Raw genomic sequence first — 23,581 nt, forward strand, 5'->3', positions numbered from 1 at the left:
CTACCGCTCTCCCTCGACCCAAGACTGCACCATAATAAACAAAGTATCTGACAGCATAGACACAGCACTCTCCTTCGACACTAGCGCCCAAGTACATGTATTTGGCGACTTTAATGTCCATCACAAAAACTGGCTTGGATTCTCTACTTACACAGATGCAGCAGGCAGCGCAACTCATAACTTCTCTGTATCTCATTCCCTATCGCAAATTGTTACTTTTCCAACCCGCTTCCCTGATCAGGAAGAACAACACGCATCACTTCTAGATCTGTTTTTGACCACAGTTCCTGATGATTGTGTAACGAAAGCCGACAGCCCACTTGGGAACGCTGATCATGCGGTGATAATGGTTGAAATCGCCCTAAACTCTAGACCCAAAACTGAAGAGCCAGTGCTCAAAACAACGAGATATTATAATAAGGCTGACTGGGAAGCTATCAGAGATCTTATCAGAGACGCCCCATGGGGAAATATTTTTTCTCTTCCTGCTGAACAGTGTGCAACCGAGACCACTGAATGGTTCAAAACTGCAATCGAAGCGCATATTCCGCTGCTGAAATTCTATAGCAAGTCCCACTCTCCCCAATGGTTTACTTCGACTTGCGCAACTGCCATTGCTCAAAGGCAGCATGCATTCCGCAGGTTTAATCGACATAAGTCCAGTTCAAACAGACAGAAGTACATAGAAGCTAGAAGTAACGTTAAGAAAGAAATAGCGACAGCTAAGAGAAAATTTACGGAAACCACTAAAAAACGCATCGAAGCACAAAAACTAGGAACTCGTGACTTCTGGAAAATCTACAACAGTATAGTAAATAATGGGCAATCAACAATTCCCCCACTAACCAACAATCACGAGGTTCTTTGCTCAGCAACCGAGAAGGCTAACATGCTTGCCAGTCGGTTTGCCTCAAACTCCACACTGGACCCTCTAACCCACCCCCTACCTGACTTTCCTATGCGGACAGACGCCACGCTAGACGATCTGAAAATCACCCCTGCTCAGGTGCATGCTATCATAAAAAACCTTGACACTTCCAAAGCATGTGGACCCGACCTCATCCCAGCTGTGCTATTAAAAAAGTGCTCAGCCGAAGTAGCTCCAGTTCTCTCCAAACTCTACAACAAATGCCTTAATGAATCTTGCTTTCCGAGCTGTTGGAAAACTGCTTCTGTAGTACCAGTATTCAAGAATTCTGGCGAAAGAACTGACCCATTAAATTATCGCCCTATTAGCCTCCTCCCACTTTTTGCCAAAATATTTGAGACCTTAATTAACCATGCTCTAGTCCAGCACCTTACAGATGCTAAACTTCTGACCGACCATCAATATGGATTTAGACAAGCCCGTTCCACGGCAGACATCCTCACTGTAATCTCTGAACGCATATACCATTCACTAGACAAAGCGGGAGAGGGCAGAGCGGTAGCTCTAGATATATCTAAGGCTTTTGACAGGGTATGGCATGAGGGTCTCCTCAGGAAGATTAGATCTTACGGTATCACTGGTAGAATACTTAACATAATTAAATCCTTCTTAGATAAGAGAAAAATCCAGGTTGTCCCCGACGGTCGTACGTCTAAACAATATAATATAAATGCCGGAGTGCCCCAGAGATCTATCCTTGGTCCTCTGCTGTTCCTGACATTCATAAATGACCTCCCCGACAAAATTGCCTCTGAGATGGGTATATATGCTGATGACACCACACTCTATAGCAGGCACGACAGGAAAACAAATGAACATATATCTAAAGTAATCGCAGAAACACTAGAGGATGACCTCAAATCAGTAGTGGAATGGGGACAAAAATGGATGGTAACGTTCAATGCCACCAAGACAAAACTGGTTTCATTCAATAATTACAAGAAACCTTCTCTACCACCTATAGCAATGGCCAACAACTCTTTAGCTGAGAGTACGTCTTTCAAGCTCCTTGGCCTAACGTTCACAGGAAACATGAGCTGGAACAATTACATCGAGGGCATTGCCAGGGCCGCTGCAAGGAAGGTGGGCTCTCTCTACCGTGCTAGAAAACTTTTAACACCCGAAAGTATCCTGTACCTCTATAAGGCCACTATTCGCCCATGTATTGAGTATTGCTGTAATATTTGGGCCGGTGCATCGGCTACTAGTCTCTCGCTCCTTGACAGGGTTCAAAAGAGAGTCGCAAATCTGATAGGCCCTAAACTGTCATCTAAACTTCAGCCTCTGTCCCATCGTCGAAACGTTGCATCCCTCTGCCTGTTCTACAAGTATTATAATGGTGAATGCTCTGAAGAACTGCAAGCACTTGTGCCCCCACGACGTGAACACCCTCGACAGACCCGACAAGCTGCAAAATCCCACCCCTACACTGTAGAGATCCCTAGATGTAAAAGATCTTTCTACTCCAGTAGTTTCTTCCCCAGAACTGCTAGACTTTGGAATTCCATTCCAGGTCACTGCTTCCCCAACTGTACTGACATGCATAAGTTCAAGTGCAACGTGAACCAACATCTCGCTGCCCTAATCCCTACATAGTACCCCAGTAGATGTTTCCCCTGATAGTAGCCCCCTACACCAAAGTGGCAATGTGCCTTGTTTGGGGTGAAAATGTAATAAAAAAAAAGTGTTAGAGTATAGTTTAAAACGACGTTAGAATTTTAAATTTTAGTTTTCATGGAAAATTATATGTGTATTCTAAACATCCTTAATTTGCGAGCTCCTTTAAATCTATATAAATAAATAACTATCTATATCTATATATATATATATATATATATATATATATATATATATTTGTGTGTGTGTGTGTGTGATTTTGTGTGTGTGTGTGTGTGTGTGAGAGAGAGAGAGAGAGAGACAGAGAGACAGAATTATGCTATTGGAATATATGTTTATATTTATATTTTTAAATGGAGAGTAGATAATACAGTGGATGTGTTATCGGCAGCTCCAGTAACTCTCGCTTCTCCTATTTTGTCATTCAGTCCTAATCAATGAGTGACTTTTCTTACAAAGGGTGAAGAAAAAGCTGCTTAAAGGTCAGTAGTACTTGGTGACCAGTAGTCTGAGATGTCTGAAATTTTTCTGTCTCTGTCTGTCCTTGTGGCCATGTCACTAGTAAGGGTGCTGGAGGTAAACGTTTTGTCTGGGCTGACGTTATCCGCCTGATAGTCAGGGACTCGAACCTTGGATTAACCACTAAGGAGGCTGTCCTATCAGCAGGCGCAAAGTACTGGGACTGCTGTATTGCCATTTGGTGAGTGGATCTGCTGCTTTCAGGTTTGCCAGCAACCACTGTAAAAGAGTAATAAAAAATGCAAGAGAGCTATATGCCCAGTCTGTTAAATCCAAGGTAGCTGATCAGCGGCTTGGTTCCCACCAGTTTTGGCAAATAACAAATAGGATCCTGAACAGAAGTGTGCGTTCTATCCCAACCATTATCAATGGACCAGAGGTCATCTCGTCAGCGTCAGACAAGGCCAAACTATTTGCAAAGAACTTTGCAGCTAATTCTACCCTATGCGACGAAGGCCATCAACTCCCCATATTTCCTCCTATAACACAGAACAAGCAAATCCGTGCATGAGGTCGCCAAGCTAATAAAAAACCTAGATTCCAGTAAAGCAACTGGCCCTGACGGCATCCCAATTATAGTGTTAAAAAAGCTTCAACCAGAACTTGCTCCCATACTTACGAAACTATTTAAGCGCTGCCTTAAGGAGAAGTGCTTTCAGACCCCCTGAAAGACCTCATCAGTTTGCACTGTATTTAAGAATTCAGGTGATAAGTTATCTCTCTCTCAGTACAGACCAATAAGTCTCCTGTGTGTTATGAGTAAGTTACTGGAATCCATATTTAATAGAGAAATAGTCAACCATCTCAGCAGGAATAACCACAGGATTAGTTAATCTCTTGACAAAGGCTTCCTTTCTAGGGCAATTGCTCTTGACATATCAAAAGCCTTCGACAAGGTATGGCATAAGGGTCTACTTCACAAGATTTCCAGCTACGGTATAACTGGAAATGTTTTCTCAATCATTAAGTCATTTCTCTCCAATAGGTTCATAAGAGTAGTGGTAGATGGACAAAAATCGGAGGCCTGAAATATAAATGCTGGAGTCCCTCAGGGGTCAATCCTGGGCCCAACTCTCTTCCTGATCTACATCAATGACCTCCCTAAACACATGCTTAAATCATTCGTTGACATCTATGCTGATAACACGACCATCTACGGCAACACATCAAAGGCTGTAAATGACAAAGTTCTCTCTGGTTCTCTCTCCGGCCCTGTCAGTGGGGCATTAGAATACGCCGACTTCCCCCCTGCAGAGGGTAAAAGTCCCTCAATGGGGGTCCTGGATATGACCTTAAACTATATCCAATGGTGAGGCCCCAGCTTGTGGGCTTTGGGGAGTGTGGAGCCACCCTTTAATTTCCATTGCTCCCAGGTCCACTCTGACCCTGAGTGGTAGTACCTGTTAGGGTCCCAACTATGGGTTAAATATAAACCAACGTGAAAACAACAAATATATTCTATTAAAATTTTTCTTCAAAATCTTTGGATTCGGTATTAAATAACCCGAAAAGGGTTGATATGCCATAAAACAACCAACCAATCAACTGATTCTCTCTCCTCTGATCTCGAGCGCGTGGTTCAGTGGGAGAAGATGTGGCTGGTTACCTTTTATGCATCCAAAACCAAACTCCTATCCTTACATCATCAACGCTCTGATCCCCAGCTGGCATCAATTGTGATGGATGGCTCTCGTCTGGGTGATGCTCCGTGTTTTGACAAGCTTCTGGGTTTGACCTTTATTCCTGATCTGAAATGGAACACGTACATCAAGTCTGTTACCAAGGTCGCTGGGATCCTTCTACCGCTCCAGAAGATATCTCACTACTGATGCAATTTTCTATCTATATAAAAGCCAAGTACGTCCAAGGATGGAATACTGTTGCCATATCTGGGCAGGAGCGGCCAAAAACAGCCTATCATGCCTTGACAGAGTACAAAATAGACTTCGTGGCTTAGTGGGGGATGCCCTTTTCTCTACCCTGCAACCTCTCTCCCACAGAAGAGACGTTGCGAGCCTATTCTTGTTTTATCGTTATTTCCATGTCAGGTGCTCGTCTGAACTCCAATCTCTGGTCCCCCCTCGCCAATCTTTCACGAAAAACACCCGTCTAGCTGAATCCACTGTGAAAAATTTCCCCCACTCTATATCTGTGCCTAAATCAAAACGCAGATTCCATGAACAAAGCTTCTTTCTTAGAACTGCACGCCTGTGGAACTCTGTTCCGTCTGCCTGCTTCCCTCCGGACTACAACTTGGATGTCTTCAAGTCCAATGTTAACAAATTCCTAATGAACCGCCCCCTTAAGAAAACACTTCATCAAATCTCCACACTAACGTAATGTACTTGCAATAACCCTTATCCCTGAGTTGCTTCCGGGCCTTGATAAGTGGTGATCACTGTGTAAAAAAAAAATATGTACTCTTCTTGATAAAGGGCAATCCAAGCGCCCAGAACGCAGGACAGCGATTGTCACTGCAGAACTACGGAGACTTTATATAGTTATTGCTGCTCTATCAAAAACCCGTCTTTCTGGAGAAGATGACAGAAGTATCATCAGGCAACACTCTATCTGGATTGCTAAAACGGAGGGTGTCCGCAGTGGTGGTTGAGTTGGTTTTGCAATTAAAACGTTTTGGTTAATACTGTGAGAACATCCTTCCAGTATCTGTGACCGCATCATGAAACTTTGTGTTCCTCTCTCACACAACAGATTCATCACTATCCTCTCAGAGTATGAACCAACCCTTCAAGCAAATGAAGATAACATCTCGTGTTTCTACGAGTTTCAGATCTCTGTCGTTGCATTTATACCAAATTAATGAAAAAAAATGGTTATTCTTAGTGATTTCAATGTTCGTGTAAGGAAAGAGTATGCAACCTGAAGCGCTCTTGATTTTTTTTTGTTTTTTTTATTTTTTACAAGAGAGTCACCACTTAACAAGGCTCGGAGCCACTCAGGGATAAGGGTTATCGTGTGTACAGTAATCAATGGGATAACATCCTAGTAATCGCTAGTAATGGCGATCTGATAAAGTGTCTTACTTAAGGGGGCGGTTCATCAGAAACTTGTTTATTTTTGACTTGAAGACATCCAAGTTGTACGTAGGTGGGAAACAGGCAAACTGAAGAAAGTTCCACGGCCATGCAGTTCTAAGAAAGAACCTTTGTTCATGGAATCGACGTTTTGATTTAGGCATAGATAAAGAGCGAGGAAAAGTTTTTGACAGTGGTTTCAGCTAGACGTTGTTTTTCGTGAAAGATTGACGAGTGGGGACTAGAGATTGGGGCCCAGACGAGCACTTACCATGGACATAACGATAAAAAGATGACGGGCTCGCAACGTCCCTTCTATGTGAAGAGAAAAGGGCATCCCCCCTAGGCTATGAAGTCTATTTTGTACTCTGTCAATGCAGGATAGGCTGTTTTTAGCAGCACCTGGTCAGATATTGCAGCAGTACTCCATCCTTGGACGTACTTGACCTTTATATAGAGAATTGCATCAGCAGTAAGATATCTACTGAAGCGGTAGAAGGATCTCACCATTTTTCCTACAACCTTGGCCACAGATTTGATGTACGTGTTCCATTTCAGATCAGGAGTAAATGGCAATCCCAGAAGCTTGTCAAAGCATGGAGCCTCGTCAAGACGAGAGCCATCCATTTCAATTGATGCCAGATGGGGATAAGAGCGTTGATGATGTAAAGATAGGGGCTCGGTTTTAGATGCATTAAAAGTAACCAGCAACCTCTTCCCCCATTGTACCACGCGCTCAAGATGACAGGAGAGAGAACTTGGTCATTTACGGCCTTTGATGTGTTGTCATAGATGATCGTGACATCAGCAGAGATGTCAACGAATTATTATAGTATGTGTTTTGGGAGATCATTGATGGAGATCTGGAAAAGAGTTGGGCCCAGGATGGACTCTTGAGGGAGTCCAGCATTAATACTGTGGGCTGCCCACCAAACACTAATCTTATGAGCCTATCAAAGAGAAATGATTTAATAATTGAGACAATATTTCCAGTTATACCGTAGCTGGAAATCTTGTAAAGTAGGCCTTTATACCATACATTATCGAAGGCCTTTGATATGTCAAGAGCAATTGCCCTAGAAAGGAAACCTTTGTCGAGAGGTTCATTAATCCTATGAGATATAACCGTTAGCGCATCTTCTGTAGATCTGACAGAATGGAAATCATATTGCATGTCACTATGAAGGTTATTTCTGCTGAGGTAGTTATCTACTTCTTTATTTAATATGGATTCCAGCAACTTACTCATGACACACAGGAGACTTATTGGTCTGTACTGAGAGGAAGATGACTTATCACCTGAATTCTTAAATACAGTGCATACTGATGAGGTTTTCCAGGGTGTGGGAATGCACTTCTTAAGGAAACGCTTAAACACTTTTGTAAGTATGGGGGCAAGTTTTGGTGGAAACTTTTTCAACACTATAATTGGAATGCCGTTAGGGCCAGTTGCTTTACTGGAATCTAGGTTTTTTTATTAGCTTGGGGACCTCGCGCATAGATATTTGTATATTGCATAGCGTGTTGTCTGTTATAGGAGGAAATACGGGAAGTTGATAGCCTTGGTCGCATAGGGTAGAATTAGCTCCAAAGTTCTTTGCAAATAGTTTGGCATTGTCTGATGCTGACGAGATGGCCTCAGGTCCATTGATGATGGTTGGGATAGTAGGCACGCTTCTGTTCAAGATTCTGTTTGCTATTTGCCAAAACTGATGGGAACCAAGCCGCTGCTCAGCTTCTTTGGATTTAACGGACTGTGCATATAGTTCTTTGCATTTTTTATTACTCTCGTACAGTGGTTGCTCAGTACATCTATTACGTTAGGAGCTATAAAAAAGTTATTTCTGTGCGGGATGGTAGCAGCACATTCTGGGGAGAACCATGGCTGGCTGTTAGGTTTTTGTTGGAATTTTTTGGATGGTATAGATCGGTCTATACCTACAATTAACAATTCGATCAGGTCTAATTCTATAGAAAACACATCCTTTTTAAACATGGAGTGCAGAGGTAGATCAGATATAAATGTACGGAAGCTATGCTAGTCAGCCATAGAGTGTCGATATACTATACGGTGGAGAGGAACATCTGAAGACTTGTTGCATTTCATTTTTATCTCAACTGATACAACCGAATGGTCGGAAAATCCCAGAGGTATGGTATCGGTATAATGAATGCTAATGGTCTAAAGTTACTAGAGTTCTGTTCAAAATTTAATCTTGCTATCTCTAACACTTTTTCATCGTAAACTGAGGTACAAACCTACTTGGACATTAACGTTCAAGCATAGTCACCTTGTTGACTTTATCATAACTCAAAAAATAAACCTTCAAGATCCATATATATAATTTTGGTGTCATGCGCAGTACTGAATGTGACACCGAGTTGGGGAGATGAAAGTTCCATCTACGTATTCGTAAAAAAGTGCGACATAGTGGCGTTAACGGGCCTCGCCGTATTTAGGCCGTTAAGTTAAAGTTGCCTAGTCGAAAAGACTATGACGGTAAAGCTTGATAATCTTGCATATGATCACACATGGGTGGATTTCAAGACTCAGCTTTATTCTGCTAGTGATGTTCTTGGCTTCAAGGAGAATCAGAAAAGGGACTAGTTCGAAACAACAATCTTGAAATTAATCAATTGCTGATGAATAAGCAGGCTATTTCTGAATCCTTACTTCGTAAAAATCATTCTAATCATACAACTAATTTGCGATAATACAAAGAGGTCAAAGTCACATTGCAACGTGAGCTAAGAAATATAAAAAAACTAATGGTGGATGAATATAACAGAGCAGATCTAAAAGGCGTTTGTTACAAAGAATTCGAATGTTTTTTTTTTACTCTTGCGCCAGGAATTTGGTTATTCTACCTCTTCAACATCTCTGATGTCGAAAGATGGTTCTATTGTCATTAAGACCTAGAAAATATTTGGAAAAGATGGCAGGAGCACTTTACTGGTGTGTTTAGCAATGGATGCTGATGTAATTGATTGCCTACCACAATATGTTGTCGTATTCAGAATAGATCGTTTGCCTATCGCACAAGTCAGCATTGGAAAGGCACCTGGTTTAGATAGTATTCCGGTGGAACTTCTTAAGATTCAAAGTGTGAATATTTCTGAGGCTATCCTTGGTTTAGTTGGGGAGATATGGAAGGTGCTTTTATTAACGGTGTCCTGGTGACCCTATTTACAGGAAAGGGACAGGGAAATGTTTGTGACCACTACTGTGGTATCACGCTGTTGGAAGCTGCTCGGAAAGTTCTTGACAACTTTTATTAAACGGCCTACTGGAAAATGTTTGTTCTATTCCATAATTACAGAATACAAAGTGGGTTTAGGTCATACGGAGGGACTATGGATATGTTTTTCTGGCCTGACAAGTTCAGGACAAATATATTGATTAGCAGATGCAGTTGTATTAAGTGTTTGTAGATCTGAACAAAGCATTTGACACCATAAAAAGGCATGTTCTCTGGTTGATCTTAGTAAAAGTAGAGTACCCTTTAACCTTTGTTAGAATATTCAAGGAACTGCACAAGGACATGAAAGCTCGAGTCTCCTTTAACGGAAAATTGTCTGATGAAATCCCTGTTTACAATGATGTCAAACAAGGTGATATTCCTGTCCCTACTCTGTTCTCTATATTTTTGCTGATCTACTTGCTGATTCCTTTCAAGTATATAGTAAGGATATGATGTTAGGGTCTAAAACCACATGTTCAATCTTAGAAGGTTAAGGAGCTACTGTATGCAGACGATTCTGTTTTTTTTTTGTCGCACACTGAGGCTGATATGCCGAATATAATGAATCTTTATGCTGACTCCTGCACTTCCTTTGGTCGAAAACAAAATGATGTTCATTAGGTCATTCATACGCGGTGCCGAACATCATTGTCTGTGTTGCCAGGCTAGGGGTAGTCGATTCGTTTGTCCATATAAGTAGTTCTCTGTCAATGGATTGCTACCGTAATACTGAAATCCACAGGTGAATTCAGCAAGCCGCTGTAGCTTTTGGAAAGTTAGAGAATATAGTGGTCTGACGGTAGCATCACAAACAAGACAAGGATCTGCGTTTGCAAGACGAGTGTGCTAACCAAGCTGCTGTATTAATCGGAGGCATAGACATTGCATAAAAGGCACATTAAATGGTTTGAACGATTTCATGAAAAATGCTTGAAACGTATCTTAAACATCAAATGGCAAGAACAAGTACCCGACACTGAGGTTCTTGTGAGAGCATGACACCTTTGTTGAAACCTTTGTAATCAGATCTCACATTCGTTGAGTAGACTGCTGAAACAATTTTTTTATGGGGAGCTGGAAAATGACAAATACATAAGCCTAGGAAGATATTCAGGGACTGTAAAAATAACAATTTGAAATTCCTGCAAATCAACTTCAATACATATGAAGAACTTACTCTGCCAAGGTTAAAGTAGTGAAAGTTTGTACGTGAAAGTTGTGACGTTCTAAAGAAATGAAAGCAGACCCACAACAATCTGAAGCAAGAGCCTCGCAAAGGTTTAATTAATGGTCTTAACCATAACACACACAGCTGGAAATGCAACACTTGTGAACGGGTGCTTCTGTAAAAAGCTTGCTACTTAAACCACCTTAAATCACACAAAACTCCTGTTCAGGTTAAATTCGTGCCTATTAGTCCGAACCAAACGATCTGTTTAATATGTAGCAGGGTTTGCAAGTCTATTGCTGGTTTGAGGAGACATATGATTGTTCATAGGAATGCTCTTCAGTCTTTAGGGGAATTTAACTCAGCGGAAATTGTTCAATTTGTATGTCACATCTGCCTCAAGATGTGCAAATCTGCGGTGGAACTGCAGAGTCAGAGATAAAGATTGCGTTCGAACAAGAGAATGTCAGAAGGCATTTGAAAAATATAACATCAGAACAGAATTATTTTTTAAACACTACAAGCTAAACCGTAATATTATTGTAACTAGAAAAGTTTGTTCATATTGCATTTGAGCCTGTATAGTAAACATAGAGAGGGACTCATATATTAATATCTAGAGAAAAAACCTGAAAGTAATAATAAGATGTTATTTTCATTGTCACTACATTACATTGTCTATAGAAGACATTTTGTGTTGAAGACAGATCATAAGCTACTGCTACTGAATTAGAATTATAAAATTGAGTTTTACATGCATTGTTTGTCCGGTTCGGTTGTACTTTATAATCGATTATATCACCATTGTATCGTACGATGCAAGAAGTAATTTTTTAGGCAAATACGTTTTAAAAAGCGGTTAATGGGTTAGGGATACACCTACTGAAAAGCAACAATAATTTTTCAAGGTAAAAAGATTATTACAAATAACAAAGTTCCGTATTCTATTACACCAACAGAATCAATGTTTGCAAGCAAGATTAAACCATAAAGTATTTGTTAAATTATTGCGACACACATGGCACCCGGACGGAAAGTATGTCATTATTTATTTCGAATGTGTGAAAACAATAGATCTTTCTTATAAAATAGGAGATTGAATTAACGAATTGGAAAATGATTTACGGAGTAAGGAGTCTTATTTTTACCCACAAAAGACATGTGAACTAGATGAAATAACTATATTTCGATGTTGTTGAGAATACTATATGAGAGGACAAACTAATATGTGCAATGTTCGATACATTAAACAGTTCTGATTATCCAAATCTAAATGTAAGATTACGGCTTTTGGCAATAAACCATATAAGAATAAAGAATAGACAGAGCAAGGCTAAAAGAGGGAATGTTATGATGTGCTAATATTCTACCCTATTTCATGAACATATATAATGCTCCATATTTTTTTTTATTTTACCCCAAGTGATGATAGGGGATTGCAAATTGCGTTGTTATAATAACTGAACTTATACATGAATGGCTGAAAAGTTTCATCTCAGTTTTGGAGATATTGATAGTGTGAGATTCTAAGAAACGTGCATCAGAATAGACGCGTCATTAAACCCTGAAAAAGGTTGCATTGGTTGTGACTGTAGAAAAATAAAATCCGGAATATAAAAGGTTGCTCGCTTTAATGGTATAATTTGTCTTGGTAGCTGTTTTAGTTTTTAGTTGAAAAAGAGTAGGTTTCACGTTTGGAACAATCCTCGTATTTACATGTTACTAAAACTTTAAAAATCTTGTTTTTGTTTAATTCTCTTTATATATAATGCGCAACGTTTAAAAAAGATGACCACTTGTTAACTTATCAAGTGTGATAAATTCCAGAATAAGTGATAGACTTTATATCATTCATTTAAAGTTTCGGGACAATATAAAAACGAAAATAATGACGGAACCGATGTACGCACAGTGGGGGTGTTGCAACCGCGAAACGTCAAGTTATAACATAAGAGGCCGTTAAAATTGGAATTACGCTTGCGAATGTTCTGTTGAAACTAGTTGCTATCGGGATAACAAGTATTGAGGCGATAAGCAATAACATGTCACTATAAAAAAAGAAGGAAAATACGGCGGGGACGAGGTACAAAGTCACTGGTGCAACTATTTTTAAGTAGAGAATTTATTTATAGAAATAATTCATTGATTTGTCGGTCACGTTTAGTAATGGTTACGTTGGAATTGTTATGATCCCAGGTAAAAATGAAAAGTCCAAAAACGTTTGTTAATTATGGAAATCGATTTGCTCACTGTTAGCGCCGATACTTTTTCACAGTAGAAGGTTAATAAGACGTTTTACGTGTGAATATGTAGTTCCAAAATGATTAGAGGCAACATTTTAAGCTATGGCAATGAATTGGTGCTGCCATGTACGAGTGAAATGAAAAGGCTACGGCGTTTCGATATTTTAAAGATATCGTATTCTATCAGTGAAAAGTCACGATATTTTTTGCCATAGTGAACACAAGCAAGTTTCACATCCAAATCTATCTATTCGCAGAATATACGAACTCATTATTTCTGGAACATTTATGATAGTGTAGTATATAAAGGCCAATCAGCAATTCATTTAAAATCCAACAACCAAAAGGTCGCATGCATGGCAAGTGAGAACGCGGAATATTCTTAACTGACAATTCACCTACAACTACACCTTAGATACAAAAATAATCTCCTTTTCCAAATTTCCCTATGTGGACTGAAGACACACTTCATTATCTTAAAAGCATCCCATCTCAGGTCCTCAATATAGTAAAAAAAGTTAGACACATACAAGGCGTGTGGACCTGACGTCATCCCTGCTACACTAATTAAAATATATTTAGCTGAGCTAGCGGCTGTACTTTGCAAACTCTACAAAAATGTCCTGTTGAATCTTGCTTCCTAAATAGCTGAAAGATAGACTCTCTAACACGAGTGGACAAAACTTCTGGTAAATTAACTCACCCGCAATATTATCGCCCTATCAGTTTTGCCCAGTAATCTCTAAGACATTAATAAATCAAGTACAAGTCCACCATCCCGCAAAAGCTAGTATTCCCTTTGCTCGATTGTACAGATTTAGCCATTAAAAATATTTCAACTGTCATCTCTTAACGCATACACTATGCAGTAGATAAGACGGGCAAAGCCCGGACTGTAGCTCTTGCTTAATCAGGGCGTTTGACAAAACCTGGCATGAAAAATTCTTAATCAAAGTTAAAGTGTATGACTGGACGACTACTAAATATAATGAGATCCTTCTGAGATAAAAGGGCCATCCAGGTTGTCATTGAGTAACGTTCATCCAATCAGCATAATATTCATGCGGCAGTGGCTCCGGGTTCGATCCTTGGACCACCCTTATTCCTGATATTCATTAACGACGTCCCTGATAATATTGTTTCGTCGATGAGTGTACTGCTGTTGATATAATGCTCTATAACATGCACGAGGGAAAAATGGATGTACACAAATCTAAGACAATGGCAGATTTCTTAGAAAACAAACTCCAGACCGTAGTGAAATTGAGTCGTAATGAATAGTAACCTTTAAAGCTTATGACTTGATTAAGCTGCTCTCCTTTTACAAGAAGCGTTCCCAACCACCGATAACCATTACTAATAATACCCTACCTGGGAGTTCTTCCAACAAACTACTCGGTTTAACATTCACAGGCAATATCAACTGGAACGAATACATTGACGACATTGCGAAATTTGCTGCAAAAACGTGGGTATCCCTATCGTTCTGGATTATCAACACATGGGAGTATTGTGTACGTCTACAAAGCCACAATTCACCCGGGAACGGAGAATTATTGCCACATCTTGGCTGGTGCATCTAGTGTCAGTCTCTCCCTCTTGGACAGGGTCACAGCAAAGTCTCCAATATAATAGGCCCCGCACTGTGACAAATAATTTAATGGGATATGCTCTGATAAACTCATTGGTTTTTGCACTCCTCGGCGTATATATCCCCGACAAACCCGCAATCAACAAAATCACACGCCTTCATTGTTGAAGTCCTTAAATACCAGAAAGCGTTCTAATCTAATAGTTCCTGCTCTCTGGCAGCTACACTTCAGAATGTTTTTTTCTGCTACCTGTTTCCTTGACTCTATGATCCTATTAGTAGCCCCCTGCATCGAAGTGACTATATGCCTTGTTTGGGTTTGTCGTAAAAAAAGAGAAAGTAAACAAAATTTTAAATATCCCTGTGTAGGAAATCATAAGGAAATTTGAAATGACGGAATTATGCTTAACTTGTCAATAAAATAAAATAAAAACAAAATGATGAATAAAACTTACAATAGTGTGAATCAATTAAAATTTCAGAGCAAAACAAAATTAACAGACGTTGCTGACATAATTCACAGAGCACTTGTATAAATACAAAAAAATTAAACGAAAATCCAGTTTTCATATTTTTTCCAATTTTGTTTTCACAAAGAACTCTGAAAGAAGTTTTTTAGAGTAATTACACAACAGTACGATACTAATGTGATTTATCATATATATATATATATATATATATATATATATATATATATATATATATATATATATATATAGCGTGTATAGGATAGTTGGCTAACGAAAATATGAGTAGCAGCAGCCGTTAAAGCACATATGCAAATTGCCATATGTTTCCCAGCGTGCGTCAAAAAATTGAGAAAAAACACCACGTGGTCTAGGAGAAATGCAAAGTGCGAGGAAAATGGATATGTAAACTCGAGAGTGATAATGCGACGAGGAGAAAAAACTTCAAAAAGTATATATGTGTGCGATCAGACTTTTGCAAGATAATGAAATGCGTTGTTTTGGAAGCACCACGAATAAATGCTTTTCATATGCACTTAAAAGGGGAAGCTAAGTCGGAATTTTATTTCTTTCCTGTTTCCTCTGTGTGTTAGTTACTGAGACGTTACATAAATATTTATTTTGAGTGCCGCGACTAGGCGTTTTACTAAAAAGGTGTCAAGAGGAAATAATAACAAAAAGAAAAAAAAACGTTACCCCGAAAAAAGTAGTCGTAAAAGAGAGACGTAAAAAATAGGCATAGAAAAAAATTTACAAAAAGAAATACGTTTATACATTATTCGCTTTTATATTCTTGTTTGTTCGTTTCCGAAATTTTTTCGGTCACATAAGTCATATTACTTGATGTTTAATGATGCTTGTGGTTTACCGTCAATGTTGTTTTAGTTGAAGGTGAATGTTCTAGTCTTGCGGTTCGATTATGATAAAGGATATTGCTCCATACTAATTTTTACGTAACAAATACTTTGTTTTATTTAGAGAAGAACTTAGAATAAACTATTTTGACTTAAACATATTTTATGAGTTTACTTTTTGACTATTTAAGTTGTATCTCCAGTTTCGATTTTAAATAAAAACATTTTGGCTGGAGATTTTGGAAGACTGGAACAAATATTTTAACGCGTAAAAAAGTAAATACAATTCTATAGTAAATATAAAGGACCATCCAGGTAAATATAATTATATACATATATGGTGATCGTCAGTTTTTGACAGAAGAAGAGGATGTTTTATTTCCTTTATTGTTGATTATTTATCCATTTTCATGTACTTTTAAAAATTGTTTTTGTTATTTTTTCATTCCATTTCTTTTTTTATTTGATTACTGCATATATTTGTGCATTTATATATATATATATATATATATATATATATAGAGAGAGAGAGAGAGAGAGAGAGAAAGAAAGAGAGGAATGTATACAGGTGCATCCATGTATATACCTATATATATATATATATATATATATATATATATATATATATATATATATATGCTTTTAAGTTGTCTGACAGAAATAGGATTCGAGGTATTAATTTCATTGGCATTTATATATTACCTAAAGAAAGAAAATTCGTGTAACTAGTTGGATTTGTTTACGTATTTCCCAAGGATAAAACACTAGGATCTTAGAACAAAGAATATTTTGAACCCCTCTATTATTTTTTCCTTATAAATTGCAATTAAATAACAGTATAATATAACTTTTAATAGGTCCCGAACTGCCAGCTAAGATTCAACCTCTCTCGCATCGACGAAATGTTGCATCTTTCTGCCTGTTCTCCATGTCTTTTAATGGTAGATGCTTCGACGAGCTACAAGCCTTTGTACCTTTTTTATGTAAATACCTCTGATAAACCAGACAAGCAGCAAAGCCCCATCCCTGCACAGTAGAAATCTCTAGAAAATCCTCTACGATAACAGTTTCTTTTCCACAACTGCTAGAATTTAGAATTCCCTTCCGGGTTCCTGCTTCAACATCTGTACTGACATGCAGTAGTTTAAGTGCAGTATAACCAAACATCTTTCTGCTCAACTCTCCACATCGTTTCCCTGCAATTTATATCCCAGATAGAAGTCGACTACATGAAAGTGGCACTGTACCTTATTTGAGGTTAAAATGTAATAGTATATATATATAGAGAGAGAGAGAGAGAAAGAGAGAGAATGCGAGAGAAAAAGAGAGAGAAAAAGTAAGAAGAGAACGAGTAATCTTCTAAACTAATGGAGATCACGATTAAATTTTGTATACAATAGAAAAATAATTTACTAATATATAAATATATCTATGTTAAAGTTATCTGATATGCATTAATTTCATCTTTGACGAGTATATATTACTTCGCCTCGACTTGTACTTCAGCTAGTAAAACTAAAATTTTTAAAAATGTGAAGGAACCCCCTGCTTTCTGCGGAAATTCTATGGAATAGAATTGTTTTATTTCGTTGCCGGGTGCACTAAAAAACCCGCCTTGCCACAACTTTCCGTTTGAAGTGGTCGATATTTGCGCCATGCACCCGTATTAAGTGGTCAACTGAGTACTTCCAGCCACTCTTCGAAAACGGTTAACATTTGTTTCTGCTTGATGCTTGCTCGTACTGGTTCATAAAGCAACGGCCAAAGGCTAATAATTATTTATGTGTTCGAACCTAGAACAGCCCAGTTGCTTCAGCCCCACCCCAGGTGTCCCTGGGTACGTTGCATTTTGCACCCGCTTTTCTAAATTAAAGGAAAATGGCTGTAAGTTTGCAATGTACATAAAGAATATCGTATTTATATCGGTGAATGGGAAATCGATAATCGGCGCGCTGAGACAAAGTCAGTGGCAATCCTTAAACAAAACAACAAAAAAAAGATCGGGTTTGAATGCTTATCAGAACTGTTTGTTAAGTTTCCATATATTAGTTTGCACAGAAAATAACGGCTTTTTCAAAGTCGACATTTTTAATATAAATAAGAGAAGCAGATAGATAACGAGTAATAATCGATCGAAATTATGAAGACGCATCTGTCCCCGCTTTAAACTCTATAACTAAAACTATGATAAAAGACAGTAGTTTTGAACAGATGAATATTGCGCTTGTATAGCTACTTTTTCTATTTTATCTGAAATTACATCCCAATAATCGAAATCTAAATTACTAGTCACGTGCTTAATTTGATAAAATTTGTAACTAAGTTACTTTCATAAAACAGGCTTATTATTGCCAAGTTCATATTCCTATATTAATACCTAATAAATATAAGAACATAAAGTGACAGGTTTGAGAGGGCGACGATTAATCTTCACTAGTTTTAATTTTCATTTAGTCAAAACACGGAACATTGCAAACGAGACGTAACGAGCTATTGTAAATTAGTGAACATAAATACAAGCTAATGTCAAACGGGAAATTTGGTAGTTAGATATTTGTTCATATTAGATTTAAAATTCTGAATTTTAATACAGTTCTAAAAAGTGAAAAAGGGAATTTAAAAGTTCCGAGGAAAGAAACGCCTAGCTTAATATACCTTCGAGCAGGATTTTGCAAATTATCCGACCAGTTGGGAGTACAAAATAAGGATGAAACGTTGCGGCGATGAGGCAGGGGCTGGGTTTTGGTAAATAGTGTGAGATCTAGTATATTAGAGGCTCTTTTTACGATCCTGTCTTAGGAGGGGAGTCAGATGGTTAGTGTACCAGTCCAGACTTTACAATAATGTCCCCTGCACACATGAAGGGTGACTTTGGAGGGATATGGGATAAAAACAAGTGAATAGTTTTATCGGAAATTAAAGAGACCTTATCCTTTTTGCAGCGATCTTTGAAATATCTTCTCTCTATCTGTTACAATTAATGTTACGTGTAAATGTTAGAGAAATGATTGTTAAAGATGAACTTTCTGGTTGTCTCCACCGAGTCGCTGTGATCGCACCTCTATACATGGTTAAAAAGAAAAGAAGGATCGTAAAAATGGGGCTATAGGTAGATCATATCTAATCCTTAAGCAGTTTAGGTTTGCAAACCGGTAATTTGTTCGATTCACCAGCTCCGAGAAAGCTGTAAAACAGGACTAAAGAGGGCTCCATTTCCCGTTTATTTGGTGCCAATATGTGTAATATAAGTAACACGCGTTTAATAGTAATGCTCTTAAGTGGATGTCCTAACGGGATCTACCGTTCTATCAGCTCTAAGAAGAAGTGCCTGTGCCTGGATTCCAAACTAGGTATTTATGCGCCCCTGCATGGATAGTTATGATTAACGTATTTAATAATAATAATAATAATAATAATAATAATAATAACAACAACAGCAATAATAATAATAATAATAATAATAATAATAATAATAATAATAATAATAATAATTGTGATTTCGTTTATAAACGTCTCTCTGAAAAGGGATGGGATTCATTTCCAGATGATTCCCCTTAATCCCGGCTTCAAACCAGGAGCTTCAAAGATCAAGGGTTTTCCTAAAGATGTTGATGGTACCTATAATTGCAGATGTTTGAAGGCTACCTAAAACCTCGGAGATTTGTAGTTTTTTTAATTATCCTTCCAGACGACTTGATACTACTCCTAGTGTGAAGTGAATAGTATCAGTAAGTAAAGAATTGCCTTTTAGAAAGGTTTTATTAACTGTAAAATACACGTACGCTCTTGAAAGGATCGAGCGGGAAAATGAAACAGAGGGCGCTTTTATTATGAATGTCAATCCCAAGGGGGATAACTCTTAACAACAAATTAAATCATAACATTTTCCCCGTCCTAAAGTATTCAAGTAAGGGGTAATTAATTATAGACAAATTTTTTTTTTTTTTTTTTTTTTTTTACAATCACATAAGAATCATTTTATTTACAAATAACATATGAACCCAAACTGCAGTTTTTTCAGTATTTAGTCACAAAATCCTTATATTTACTAGAGAATTGTCGAACTCGGGACGACCTCCGCACAGATTGGCAGGAATGCTGATTTTCAGTATTATTTTTTAGTGAAATCTGATTTTCTTCAAGATCAGACGATTGATTTTTGTCTTCCTCATGACCAATGTTTTCATTAGTAGAAGGTTCAAATAAAGTCTCTGAAGTAGTAGGATTATTATTAGAGTTTTCTTCATTTGATGAGTTTGGAGCTAAGTCTCGAACGTTGACAGTGGTTTCAGTACCAGAAGGTAGTTGAACATAAGCGTAGTGGGGGTTGACATCTATTAGGGTGGCAGGCGTTACAGGAGGGTCATGTTTACTTGTTTTAGTGTGGTTTCTAATATATATTGGGCCTGGTTTAACCCAAGAAGGAATTGAAATTCCGGAAGCAGATTTACGACTATATTTAAAAAGTCTATCATGGGGAGTCATATTAGTGGCAGTACAAATAATGATCTAATTGAATGAAGTGCGTCCGGTAGTATGTCTTCCCAATAAGGTAGTTTCATTTGATTAGAATGTAATGTTGTTTGAATGGCCTTCCATAAAGTACCGTTTAGTTTTTCAATCTGTCCATTACCTTCAGGATGATACCTACTTGTTTTAGAAGTAGCAATTCCTTTTTTGTGTAAAAAATCCTTTATTTCTCTTGCTAAGAAATCAGAAGCACGGTCAGTATGTATCATGTCAGGCAAACCAAAAATTGAAAAGAGTTTGTTTAGACAGTGGATAATGGTTTTGCTTGTCATATCTCTGCAAGGAAAAGCGAAAGGAAAACGGGAATACTCATCAATTAGAGTAAGTAGATATTTTTTGCCATGTATAGAAGTAGGTAGAGGGCCTTTAAAATCATGATTTAATCGTTGAAAAGGTAATATGGCTTGAATGAGAGTCCCTCCATTGGTATTGGCGAATTTGGGTTTCAGTAATTGACAGGATGAGCAAGAGTCAGTAATATTCTTGATTTGATCCAAAGTAAAAGGGAGGTTCCTCGTTCTTATAAAATGGCTTAATCTTGAAACACCAGGATGACATAATTGTTTATGTAAATCACGAAGATCTTGTTGATTGTAAGTAAGGGCAGAGATGCGAGAGAATGTGTCAGCAGCAATATTTTCAGGTCCAGGTCGATAAACTATAGTGAAATTGTATTGGGATAATTCTATACGCCAACGACATATTTTGTCATTCTTAATTTTAGATTTTCTTTTATTGTCGAATATGAAGCTGATGCTCTTCTGATCTGTGATGACTTTAAAGTGCCTGCTGAGTAGAAAATGTCGCCACTTACGGAGAGCTTCTACAATAGCGGCTGCCTCTTTTTCTACTGCATGGTGCTTAATTTCGTTAGTATTGAGAGTTCTTGAAAAAAATGCAATAGGACGACCTTCTTGATTTAGTGTTGCAGCAATGCAATAGTTACTAGCGTCCGTTTCTACTTCAAATTCTTTATTTGGATCTACCGTTATTAAAGTGGTGTCTTTTAGATCATTTTTCAATGTTTGAAAAGATTTTAATACAGATGGAGGTAGTGGAAATTCTTTGTTTTGATTTAGTAATAAAATTTTATCAGAAAATTTTTTAATGAATTTGCAGTAATAGGAAAACATTCCAACTATTCTTTTTTGAGATTTAAGATTCAGCGGAGGTGGCATTTCGAGTAATGGTTTTAGTCTTTGATAATCGGGAGCTATTTGATTATTTCCTATGGTGTAGCCGAGTAGAGTAATAGAACTAGAAGAAATTATGCTTTTATTTTCATTTAAAGTGATGTTATATTGTTTAGCAATTTTGTAGAATTTTTGAAGATTGTAATCGTGTTCTTCTTGATTTTTCCCACATATAGTTACGTTATCAACATACACAAAGGTATCGGTTAGATTTTCTTTTTCTATAATATAGTCTATGCTCCTCTGGAAAGCACTTACTCCATTGGTGACGCCAAAAGGAAGACGAGTAAATTGAAAAAGTTTGCCACTTACTTCAAACGCAGTGAATTTACGATCAGCATGATTTATAGGTATTTGGTGATAAGCAGATTTTAGGTCGAGAGTAGAGAAGATGTTATATTGAGCGATGTCGTCTACCATCTTATTGATATTAGGCATTGGGTAAGCGTCTAGTTCCGTGAATCTATTGATGGTATCGCTGTAGTCGACTACCATTCTTTTCTTATGATTCTCATTAAAAGTTACAAGAACCTGCGCTCGCCACGGAGATATCGAAGGTTCAATTATGCCTTCTTTCAACATTCTAGCAGTCTCTTCTTTTATGAATTTGTTGGCGGCAAAAATGTAACGTCGGGATTTTGTCGCAATAGGAGTAGTATGAGGAGAAAGATTAGAAAAGAGAGGAGGGAGTGGAACGTTTATGGTAGGAAAAAAATTATTCGTATTTATAACTCCAATTTAAGTTTGTCTCTAGCAACGTCGAATTTAAGTGTTACTTTTTTATATTTTTTTAAAATATCTTTTCCGATTATTAAATCAATGAAAAGATTTTCAATGATTTCAATTGTTATTCCAGAATGGGTTTTATCTTTCAGTATTAAATCCACGACAGATTCGCCAGTTATTTTAGCATGTTGATCGGAAGCAGCCAGAGCTATAGTTTTGTTTTTAGGTATTGTGAAGAGTTTAAGTTTTTTAGCAGTATTTTCATTAATGAATGTTTTTACACTGCCGGAGTCCACCATAGCGTTCACGAAGTGCCCGTTAATTTGGCATTGAGTGAATGTGACATCTTTGGAGTTAGTTCCTAGTCAGGATAGAGAAGGTGAGGGGTAGTCAGAGTCGTCATAAAGAACAGCAGTATGAGTGTTAGAAATAGAAGATTTACACACTTTAGCCCAATGACCATTTTTTTTGCATTTTTTACATTCGGCGTTTCGTGCAGGACATAAATATCGAGGATGACGTGATTTTCCACAGAAAAAACAAACCCCTTTTGGATGCATATTTTCTTTAGTCACAGCTATACGATTGTAGCCCGAAGGATTATTTGTAGCTGCTACAGTAAAGTTATTTGCGTAGCTTATCGAATGCTTTTCTGCTTGTTCAAGAGATCTGGCCGTGGCATATGTGTCTTGTAAAGTCAGGATGGGTTTTTCTAACAGTCGTTGTCGGATAGACGAAGAAGAAATTCCGCCGATGAAAGCTTCCCGAATGTATTGATTTTTGTTTTCTTCAGCAGAAACCGCTTCGAAGTTACATGTTTTGGCAAGCATTTCCAATTGTAGTATGAAGGCATCTATATTTTGTGTTGTTTGTTGCTTCGTCGTCATCAATCGATATCTATTATAAACAATATTTTCAGGTTTTAAATAAGCGGCGTCCAATGTTCTTAATGCACTCTCGTAGTCGGTTTTATCGCTTATTAAATCGAAAACAGAGGCTGAAATACAATTGATCAAGGCAAAGAAATTATCTGAAGTGTGTTCGATTAATCCGTTATTATGTGAGCGGATATAATTCTGGAGGGTTAATTTCCAATGCCTATAGGATTTTTCGGAATTAGAGCATGTAGGTTCCACCTCGAATCTGTCGGGACGTAAGATTCGATCCATTATTTTTTTTTTTTCTGCAGTTAATAAAATTGAAGTGAATAGTATCAGTAAGTAAAGAATTGCCTTTTAGAAAGGTTTTATTAACTGTAAAATACACGTACGCTCTTGAAAGGATCGAGCGGGAAAATGAAACAGAGGGCGCTTTTATTATGAATGTCAATCCCAAGGGGGATAACTCTTAACAACAAATTAAATCATAACATAGTGTACCAACTACGACCGGGATTATTTGTGTTTTAACCCCGTGTATATGCCTTATCTTCAAGGCCAATGGAGCATGTGCTCCACTTCTCATTCTC

This window comes from Euprymna scolopes, chromosome 2 (genome assembly GCF_053919585.1).
Source record: "Euprymna scolopes isolate OS-2025 chromosome 2, ASM5391958v1, whole genome shotgun sequence".
NCBI lineage: Eukaryota > Metazoa > Mollusca > Cephalopoda > Sepiida > Sepiolidae > Euprymna > Euprymna scolopes.